Source organism: Neoarius graeffei, chromosome 25 (assembly GCF_027579695.1).
Source record: "Neoarius graeffei isolate fNeoGra1 chromosome 25, fNeoGra1.pri, whole genome shotgun sequence".
Lineage (NCBI taxonomy): Eukaryota > Metazoa > Chordata > Actinopteri > Siluriformes > Ariidae > Neoarius > Neoarius graeffei.
This window is the reverse complement of record NC_083593.1, coordinates 16,354,997-16,366,412: the sequence shown is the minus strand read 5'-3', so window position 1 is coordinate 16,366,412 and position 11,416 is coordinate 16,354,997. Positions and strand designations below refer to the sequence as shown.

Here is an 11,416-nt window from a genome sequence, read left to right as displayed (position 1 = left end):
CTCTCTCATCCTCTCTCTTTTTCATTCTCTCTCTCCATTCTCTCGCTTTCATTCTCTTTCTTCCCTCTCTTTTTCATTCTCTCTTTCTTTCATTCTCTCTCTTTCATTCTCTCTCTCTCTCTTTCATTCTCTCTCTCTCATTCTTTCTTTCTCTCTCTTTCATTCTCTCTCTCTCATTCTCTCTCTCTCTTTCATTCTCTCTCTTTTTCAATCTCTCTCGCTTTCATTCTCTCTCTCTTTTTCATTCTCTCTCTCTCCATTCTCTTTCTCTCTTTCATTCTCTCTCTCTTTTTCATTCTCTCACTTTCATTCTCTTTCTTCTCTCTCTCTCATCCTCTCTCTCTTTCATTCTCTTTCTCTCTCTCTTTCATTCTCTCTCATTCTTTCTTTCTCTTTTTCATTCTCTCTCTCATCCTCTCTCTTTCATTCTCTCTCTCTCTCTTTTTCATACTCTCCATTCTCTCTCTCTTTCATTCTCTCTCTCTCATTCTCTTGTTCTTTCTTTCTCTCTTTCATTCTCTCTCTCGTTCTCTCTCTTTCATTCTCTCTCTTTCAATCTCTCTCTCACTTTCATTTTCTCTCTCTCCATTCTCTCTTTCATTCTCTTTCTTCCCTCTCTTTTTCATTCTCTCTCTCATCCTCTCTCTCGTTCTTTCTTTCTCTCTTTCATTCTCTCTCTCTCTCTCTCTCTCTCTCGACCTGCAGGAGTATTTTGTAAAACTTGCTGGCGTTCAGTTTTTGAGCTCATTCTGACTCCTGGAGACCTCCTCTCCCCCCGTTTTGTTTTCCTTTTCCTCACAAACTCCAGTAATTTGTTTAAACTACCAGGACTGGCGCATGACGAGGCACTTTTCACACACACAGCTGCACTTCTTCTTTTTTAAAATCTTCTAACGGTAAGTCATTATCATCATCATCATCATCATTATAATAATATCTGGGCGGCACGGTGGTGTAGTGGTTAGCGCTGTCGCCTCACAGCAAGAAGGTCCTGGGTTCGAGCCCCGGGGCCGGCGAGGGCCTTTCTGTGCGGAGTTTGCATGTTCTCCCCGTGTCCGCGTGGGTTTCCTCCGGGTGCTCCGGTTTCCCCCACAGTCCAAAGACATGCAGGTTAGGTTAACTGGTGACTCTAAATTGACCGTAGGTGTGAGTGTGAATGGTTGTCTGTGTCAGCCCTGTGATGACCTGGCGACTTGTCCAGGGTGTACCCCGCCTTTCGCCCGTAGTCAGCTGGGATAGGCTCCAGCTTGCCTGCGACCCTGTAGAACAGGATAAAGCGGCTAGAGATAATGAGATGAGATGAGATGGGATGGGATAGGTCATTGATAGCCTGCGCGCGAGATGTAGCTGTAGGCTGCGTCCCAAATCACACACTTACGTACTACATAGTGTGTACTACGGCTAGTACTGACTGACTGACTGCGTCCTAAACCCTTCGCGCTCTACGTCATGGCCGGATGATTCTCCGCACATTGCTGACTACACAGAGAAGCGCACCTTTTTTGAAGCTCCGTATGCGTTTGGGACGGAACACATTTCACTGTGCCTCACTTCAGGGAAAGGTAAGCGGACCTGAGGTCTTATAGCCAACTATTTGAGACACTATTTAGGACGGCAGCACGCGGTTTGGGACTTGACCTCGGTCTCTGGGTGACGCTCAGTTCAGAAGATCAGAGCTTCATGTCAGAGTGTTTAGAAAAGTCCAGCTGGATATCTTTTTGAAGTTTTGTGGACGAGTGTGTGACTTTTTTTTTAATAATACATACATACACACATTAAAAACCTGTTCTGGTAGCAAAAAAGTTTCTCCTCGAGCTTTTCTTCCAGCCCTGCTGGTGTTATTGTGTGGACTTGTAGCAGGCTGGAGCACAATACTGCTGTCATGAGAAAAGAACCAAAACAACAACAACAGCTTTTCTCGAGAAGAGAAAAACATCTGGTATTTCCATCCTTTGTGGCCAGATCTTCATTTTCGAGCCTGAAGTTGATTCCTTTTAACTTCCAGGGCTATAAAATTGTCTAGACGACAAAGTTGTGCTCATGTTCTGTTTATTTATTTGTTTATTTATTTAAAATAAAGCTTTTCTTGGAGCAGCAGCAAAACCAGAAGGGCATTCTGTAAAGTGAATACCTTCACCAAGCCATAAATTAGAAGATCCAGATGTTTACTATGTTTACATCCAGATTTGTATCAAAATCTAATCATTTGTTTCTTATCCCATGGCTCACTATTCCTCAGAATTGCATCAGAATCTGTTCACTACTTTTTCAGTTACACTGGGAACAGACAAATAAACCATTTTTGTTGGCAGAGGCAATAAACCAGCTCACACGTACAGCTCTCACAAAACCGAGTCTGATAAAGTGACCGATTCTGGTATTTTCTTTAAAGCTAAACTGCCTTTTGGATTTTTCAAGTTTAGGTCATAAAAAGAATTTTTCCTGACACTTAATTATTTTTGTCTAATGGACTGAAAGCTACTGAATTCGAATCACAGACTTCCAATTGTATTAGTTTTTAAAAAATAGAACAATTAATGAATTTAGGGCCATGTGGCCCTAAATTCTCCACTATTTTTTTCTTGCTTCACCGTGACGCAATACAAGATACTATGTCATGCATCATGTGGTAGGCTTTCCCTGTTCATGCAAGGCATTGTGGGATACAAATTTGAAACAGGAGAGAAGACATGAGTATGCGAATGAAGCATGAAAGACCGACTACAGTAACGGAAAGCAAGAAGAAAAGACGTTATATTGCGAAGGAAAGGAAACGCAGGACCAAACTAATAAATATCGGCGGTCAGCGAGCACCTCAGCGTGATCAGCTGTTCGTTTAGCGACAGAATGATGGAACTGTCAGTGCACAGTCAAGGTAAACCTGTAGATGGCAGTAATGTAGCACTGGATGCCAGCTGCCGTAAAACCCAAAAGAAGAAAGAAAAGAAGAAGGTAAAAAAGAATTTTCCCTGATGGCCAATTATTTTTGTTTAGTGGAGCGAAAGCTAGCATATTCGAATCACAGACTTGTAATTTTATTGGGTTTTTTTTTTTAAATAGAACAATTAATTAATTTAGGGTCATGTGGCCCTAAATTCTCCGCTATTTTTTTCTTGCTTCACCATGACCCAATTCAAGATGCTATGTCATGCATCACGTGGTGGGCTTTCCCCATTTGCGCAAGGCACTGTAGGATACAAAATTGAAACAGGAAAGGAAAATTGAGGATGCGAATGAAACATGGATGGCCGACTACAGTAACGGAAAAAGAGAAGAAAAGATGTTATGTTGTGAAGGAAAGGAAACGCAGGACCAAACTAATAAATATCGGCGGTCAGCGAGCACTTCGGTGTGATCTGCTGTTCGTTTAACGACAGAATGATGGAACTGTCAGTGCACGCTCAAGGTAAACCTGTAGATGGCAGTAATGCAACACTGGATGCCAGCTGCCATAAAACCCAAAAGAAGAAAGAAAAGAAGGTAAAAAAGAATTTTCCCTGATGCCCAATTATTTTTGTTTAGTGGCGCGAAAGCTAGCATATTCGAATCACAGCCTTCTAATTTTATTGGGTTTTTTTAAAAATAGAACAATTAATTAATTTAGGGTCATGTGGCCCTAAATTCTCTGCTATTTTTTTCTTGCTTCACCATGACCCAATTCAAGATGCTATGTCATGCATCACGTGGTGGGCTTTCCCCATTTGCACAAGGCACTGTGGGATACAAATTTGAAACAGGAAAGGAAAATTGAGGATGCGAATGAAACATGGAAGACCGACTACAGTAATGGAAAGCGAGAAGAAAAGACGTTATATTGCGAAGGAAAGGAAACGCAGGACCAAACTAATAAATATCGGCGGTCAGCGAGCACCTCGGTGTGATCAGCTGTTCGTTTAGCGACAGAATGATGGAACTGTCAGCACACCGTCAAGGTAAACCTGTAGATGGCAGTAATGCAACACTGGATGCCAGCTGCCGTAAAACCCAAAAGAAGAAAGAAAAGAAGGTAAAAAAGAATTTTCCCTGATGCCCAATTATTTTTGTTTAGTGGAGCGAAAGCTAGCATATTCGAATCACAGACTTCTAATTTTATTGGGGTTTTTTAAATAGAACAATTAATTAATTTAGGGTAATGTGGCCCTAAATTCTCCGCTATTTTTTTCTTGCTTCACCATGACCCAATTCAAGATGCTATGTCATGCATCACGTGGTGGGCTTTCCCCACTTGCGCAAGGCACTGTGGGATACAAATTTGAAACAGGAAAGGAAAATTGAGGATGCGAATGAAACATGGAAGACCGACTACAGTAACGGAAAAAGAGAAGAAAAGATGTTATGTTGCGAAGGAAAGGAAACGCAGGACCAAACTAATAAATATCGGCGGTCAGCGAGCACCTCGGCGTGATCAGCTGTTCGTTTAGCGACAGAATGATGGAACTGTCAGTGCACGGTCAAAGGTAAACCTGTAGATGGCAGTAATGCAACACAATGCCAGCTGCCGGAAAACCCAACGACGACGGTAAGCGTGCGCATGCACACACAGACTTCCTTTGTCTGCTTGATTGCACGAAGTGAGCGATTTCATGCATATTATTTGCTCCTCAAATTAAATAACTTCCCAGCCACAGAATGGCCTTTTTTTTTTTTTTAGATATTACAGAAATAAACATATCACAATGACCAAATTTCAGAAGGAACTAAATCTCACCGATTTTATGAAATCGAAAGGCCGTCTACTTTTAATCCTGTCAGACCCTGTGCGTTGTAATGGATGTCATGTGATCTCTATATCTCTTCATAGTTCATCTGAGACTACTTTAATAGGAACACTTGCTCATTTATGCAGTTCTTCAATTAGTCAATTATGGCTGATGCACAAAGCATAAACTCATACAGATACGGGTTAAGAGCTTCAGTTAATATTCACATCAAACATTAGAATGGGGGGAAAAGTGTGATCTCTGTGCCTTTAACCATGGCATGGTGGCTGATGTCAAATAGGCTGGTTTGAGTCTTTCAGAAATTGCTGATCTCCTGGGACGTTCACACACAATCGTCTCTGGCGTTTACACAGAACGGTGCGAAAAACAAAAAAACAGAGGGTCTGTGTGCAGAGGGTCTGCAGGCTGAAACACCTTGTTGTTGAGAGAGATCAGAGGAAAATTATTGGACCGGACAGAGCTGACAAATAACCACTCTTTACACTCGTGATGAGCAGAAAAGCATCTCAGGCCACACGACACATCAAACCTTGAGGTGAATGGGCTACAACAGCAGAAGACCACATCAGGTTCCACTTCAGTCAGTCAGATTCTGAGGATATCATGGGCACAGACTCACAGAAACTAGACCTTCCTTCCTGGCACCTAGAACCAATCTGACAAATTTTCCTCGGGTGCCTCTTATGAACAAGGAGTTTCCACCCACAGAACTGTCGCTCACTCAGTGTTTTTTTGTTTTTTGCACCACCGTGTGTGAAAGAGTCGAGAGATTGTTGTGTGTGAAAATCCCAGGACAGCAGCAGTTTCTGAAATACCCTGACCTGACCTGACCTGACCTCATCTGATACCAATATCTATGCCATGAACAAAGTCACAAAAATCATACTTTTTCTTCATTCCAATGTTTGATCTGAACATTACTCGAAGCACTGCTGCCACATGATTGGCTGATTACATAACTGTATGAATGTACAGATGTTCCTCATAATGTGTACAGTGAGTGTGTATGATTTTTATCAGCGTAATAGTTTCGACTGAAACCTTTTAACACTTCTACCGGTACATTTTGTGCCTAGGAAAAAAAAATCAGGGTGGAGTTGTTTCGTAAATTTTAGTGGATGAATGAGGGAACAGAAGCCATTTCAGCGCCCCATGTCTCAGCATTGGTATTCTTTCACTCTCTCTAACTGCCACGGAGGTGAGAATCGACTGGGAGACCTTCTTGTGCTGAGATGTTATGATGCTACAGCCTTCTCTCTTCTTCTTTTCTGACACACATGTTGAAGCTTATGAAATTATTTACTTAAAGTCAAATAAAACCCCAGAATAACACCATTTGCCGAAGTTATGATGTTGCTAAAAATGAGCTTACCTGGCCTAACCGATGACCGTTTGACCGATGGTTGACCGAATCAACGTCAACCGGTTAATTTTTTTTTTGGTTGTCGGTTAAAAAAAAAAAATCAATCGTTTTGAAGCTGCCGATTTTGGAGCGGAGAACCTGGAATTCTGTGTTGTAAACGCTTGGGGCATGCCATGCGGTGTAAGGATGACAGCTGACAAATCAGAAACACCCATTCAGTCATGTCCCGCCCTCCCGCCCCAGTTGAAGACAGCTGCCACTCGGCGAAAGAAAAGTGTAGACACAGGCTTTTTAGCTTACCAATTACTATTCTGTTTTTTTATTTTACATTATTATTAGAAGGCACATCGAGTTTAGTCCTGCCTTGGCCAGTGCATTCTGAAAGTATGTTTCGGATGCCGCCTTTTTCACGGCTGAATCGTGCAGATCCGATTTTTTTTTTTGGGGGGGGCGTTGGAGTGTCTGAATAATTTCATCAGAGTAAATTCTGTGTTAAAATTACTAAATAAGCAAATGCCGTTACAATCCATGAAACATAGGAAGTATGAGAAGAAAACAGTAAATCAGAAAGCTGCGCACATTTGCGCAGCTTCCGCGAAAACGTGCGCAGCTTTCTGATTTACTGTTTTCTTCTCATACTTCCTATGTTTCATGGACTGTAACGGCATTTGCTTATTTAGTAATTTTAATACAGAATTTACTCTGATGAAATTATTCAGACACTCCAACGCCCATCCTAAAAAAAAAACGGATCTGCACGATTCAGCCGTGAAAAAGGCGGCATCCGCCAAAAGGTGCGCCGTTTGCATCCCTGTTTAAACTCATAGGTTAACCGACTTTAACCGGCTAATGAGGCTCGGTGGTCGGTCAAGATTTTTTTTAGTTTTCGCCAACCCTAACCTGGCCGCAGCCATTTGCACTGAAACCGGATATCCGCTTGTGATGTAACCGGATCACTAGTACACCGTTTACCTTGGTTACACAGAGCGATCAAATAAAGTCTTCTAATAGACCCATTTACTGTTCGTAAACAAAGACGGCTGCGCGCGCACCCTGGCAACAGAAGCAGTAAGCTTCCCAATTGATTCTGGGACAGCCTAGCCTACTTATCAATCATTTAAACGTGGATATATACTGTTCTCAGCATCAACGTCTGGTTGTTGCGTATACGGTTGTACGAATTGCTATTCCACCGGCGGACTAAAGTTTTATAGGATTCCTAAAGGATCACACCCATTTCAGAGCAACAGACGGCGGCTGTGGCTGCAGGCGATTAAACGTGTGGACTGGAATGAGGACATAATCAAAAATGCTCGTGTCTGTAGCACCCACTTTATATCAGGTAAGGTTCTCTATCTACTGATTTTACTGGAAGCCTTGTTCACATTAGTGATTACCTGCATGGTGTAGAATAATAATCAAAAGCAGCTTAAGTTGTTGGATAAACTGACGTTAGCTTTGGCTAGTAGCACTAGCTGCTAGCTTGCTATGCAGCTAAAGTTTTATTAGATTTGCCCATTAGCTTGCTTGGCAAAACAAATGTGTTTTTTCTAAGCTGATCTTTGTATACAAACAGAAAAAGGGTCTATAAAACTTTAGCTGCATACTGTAGCAAGCTAGGGGCGGCATGGTGGTGTAGTGGTTAACGCTGTCGCCTCACAGCAAGGAGGTCCGGGTTCGAGCCCTGTGGCCGGCGAGGGCCTTTCTGTGCGGAGTTTGCATGTTCTCCCCGTGGGTTTCCTCCGGGTGCTCCGGTTTCCCCCACAGTCCAAAGACATGCAGGGTAGGTTAACTGGTGACTCTAAATTGACCATAGGTGTGAATGTGAGTGTGAATGGTTGTCTGTGTCTATGTGTCAGCCCTGTGATGACCTGGCGACTTGTCCAGGGTGTACCCCGCCTTTCGCCCGTAGTCAGCTGGGATAGGCTCCAGCTTGCCTGCGACCCTGTAGAACAGGATAAAGTGGCTACAGATAATGAGATGAGATGAGATGTAGCAAGCTAGCAGCTAGTGCTACTAGCCAAAGCTAACGTCAGTTTATCCAACAACTTAAGCTGCTTTTGATTATTATTCTACACCATGCAGGTAATCACTAATGTGAACAAGGCTTCCAGTAAAATCAGTAGATAGAGAACCTTACCTGATATAAAGTGGGCGCTACAGACACGAGCATTTTTTTTATTATGTCCTCATTCCAGTTCACACGTTTAATCGCCTGCAGCCACAGCTGCCGTCTGTTGCTCTGAAATGGGTGTGATCCTTTAGGAATCCTATAAAACTTTAGTCCGCCGGTGGAATAGCAATTCGTACAACCGTATACGCAACAACCAGACACGTTGATGCTGAGAACAGTATATATCCACGTTTAAATGATTGATAAGTAGGCTAGTCTGTCCCAGAATCAATTGGGAAGCTTACTGCTTCTGCTGCCAGGGTGCGCGCAACTGTTTGATCACGTGACGCTGAAAAACGGTCTATTCTAAAAATAAAAAATATCCCCAGGCACCACTGCGCTCTCTCTCTCTCTCTCTCTCTCTCTCTTTGTGTGTGCGTGCGTGCGTGTGTTGTCACTGTTTTGGATCAGTCAAATATAGAGAAAGAACTTTACTGTGCTGTAATGTACAAAAACTCTTTAGAGCTCCAAACGTTCATTTTCCAGCACAAAATTAAATGTTGCAGAACAAAAAAGTTTGTATCCGAGCAGCATATTACATAAGAGAGCACTTTTCAGATTAAAAAAGAAAGCATAATGAAGGCTGCTGGATTTTGGTGCAAAATTAAGAAGTAAGTCTGACAGTCAAAGTGTCCAGAAGAACTCTGGCTGGTTCTGCGAGATGCTCAGTAAAACCTACAGCTCATTTTCTTATAAAACTGCACTCATTGTGCCTGAGACTACTGTCTTTGTTTCATTTATTGTGGCTTACTGATTACTGTTTATAATATTTTTTTTAACGTTGAAACTTTTCATTTCATTATTTTTTAAGCCATTTTTGGTCGACAGCATTTCTTTACATATGCCTAAGACTTTGCAAAGTACTGCACATGTGACAAATAAAGGCGTCGAATTCTAAAAATCTAATCAGAAATTTCCTGTAAACGTGATTTTTACCGGCAACAAAATACGCAAATCAACAGACTTCATTTTTATGCAGTTTAAATCTCACTCGGCTAGATAACGCATACGCAGTACTGACATGGGTACTAGTAAACAGTAGACGTTGTCATTGCAATGCAGTTCTTGCCATCTAAAATGATTGCTTTTCTCAGTGAATAAAAACAAACAAAAGCACATCGCATAAAAATCTCATCTCATCTCCTCTAGCCGCTTTATCCTGTTCTACAGGGTCGCAGGCAAGCTGGAGCCTATCCCAGCTGGCTACGGGCGAAAGGCGGGGTACACCCTGGACAAGTCGCCAGGTCATCACAGGGCTGACACATAGACACAGACAACCATTCACATTCACACCTACGGTCAATTTAGAGTCACCAGTTAACCTAACCTGCATGTCTTTGGACTGTGGGGGAAACCGGAACACCCGGAGGAAACCCAGGCAGACACGGGGAGAACATGCAAACTCCGCACAGAAAGGCCCTCGCCGGCCACGGGGCTCGAACCCGGACCTTCTTGCTGTGAGGCGACAGCGCTAACCACTACACCACCGTGCTGCCCACATGTCGCATAAAAATACAAGGAAAAAATTTCATTTTTTTGGGGAAAAAAGCACCGAGTAGCCAACGATGGAGTTTATAAGGCAGCAAAGGCTGGGTATGGGTCTGCTGTCTGTTTATTTGTGTGTGTGTGTGTGTGTGTGTGTGTGTGTTCACTGCTTGAATAATCGGGCTTATTTTTAGACCCAAACACTTGACACTCAGGCATCTTCAGGATTGTTTACAACAATTTTGAAGCGATGGATGTATCCACTAGATCTCAGTCTCAGTAAGTTATGCAGCATGTAAGTGATATCGCAATCTCAGATTCTCTCATGTAATTTGTACTCAGAACGCGATATTTGAACCTCGGAGAGAGTAAGATGTCAGTGCCCAACATGTCTTGTATATGAGGGAATAAGATCTACAGTGGCGGCACGGTGGTGTAGTGGTTAGCGCTGTCGCCTCACAGCAAGAAGGTCCCGGTTCGAGCCTCGTGGCCGGCGACGGCCTTTCTGTGTGGAGTTTGCATGTTCTCCCCGTGTCCGTGTGGGTTTCCTCCGGGTGCTCTGGTTTCCCCCACAGTCCAAAGACATGCAGGTTAGGTTAACTGGTGACTCTAAATTGACCGTAGGTGTGAATGTGAGTGTGAATGGTTGTCTGTGTCTATGTGTCAGCCCTGTGATGACCTGGCGACTTGTCCAGGGTGTACCCCGCCTTTCGCCCGTAGTCAGCTGGGATAGGCTCCAGCTTGCCTGCGACCCTGTAGAACAGGATAAAGCGGCTAGAGATAATGAGATGAGATGAGATATACAGTATAAAGGAGTTTATTTTTTGGGTTTTGTTAATCTTTAACAACTCATGACTAGGGATGGAGATACCAGTATCCTGTCTGTTGAAGCTTATTTTACCATGGTTCAATGTGTGGGTTTTGCCTTGAACCTACTCACTTAGCTAGACTTCATTAGTGTGCATATTGAGGCTGGGTTTGGGTCACCTCCCCAATCTCTGTGCCTGGTTTAGTCCTCTACTGGAGTCATTTGCTGTGTCCAAAATCACTCACTACGTAGTGGACTATATAGCGATTTCGCCATTTTGTAGTGCTGTCTGAATGTATCGTGAGAATTATTACACCCTATATAGTGGACTCATAGTATCCCACAATGCACTACTTGGTCACTAACCAAGCAATTGTGCATTGCGGTCGCGCTGGGAAAAAAAAAGTGTGTTGGGGTGAATGGACAGTGGAAGAAACACGTTATGAACGGACATTCAAGTACAACCCTGATTCCCAAAAAGTTGGGACAAAGTACAAATTGTAAATAAAAACGGAATGCAATAATTTACAAATCTCAAAAACTGATATTGTATTCACAATAGAACATAGACAACATATCAAATGTCGAAAGTGAGACATTTTGAAATTTCATGCCAAATATTGGCTCATTTGAAATTTCATGACAGCAACACATCTCAAAAAAGTTGGGACAGGGGCAATAAGAGGCTGGAAAAGTTAAACGTACAAAAAAGGAACAGCCGGAGGACCAAATTGCAACTCATTAGGTCAATTGGCAATAGGTCATTAACATGACTGGGTATAAAAAGAGCATCTGGAGTGGCAGCAGCTCTCAGAAGTAAAGGTGGGAAGAGGATCACCAATCCCCTTAATTCTGCGCCGACAAAT

The 11,416-nt window shown here is 42.8% G+C and overlaps 1 protein-coding gene across 4 annotated transcripts in view; it reads left to right on the top strand.

The window, feature by feature from the left end:
• Positions 1-761: 761 nt before the first annotated feature.
• Positions 762-11,416, top strand: part of erg (ETS transcription factor ERG) — a 129,093-nt gene continuing 118,438 nt past the window's right edge. For 2 of the 4 annotated variants that reach the window (XM_060908745.1, XM_060908744.1), the window contains exon 1: positions 1,378-1,562. The gene's annotated coding sequence lies outside the window, so the exon portion shown is untranslated. Of the gene's footprint in view, positions 897-1,377; positions 1,563-11,416 lie in introns of those variants that run through there. The other 2 variants (XM_060908742.1, XM_060908741.1) reach the window with 2 other exon arrangements.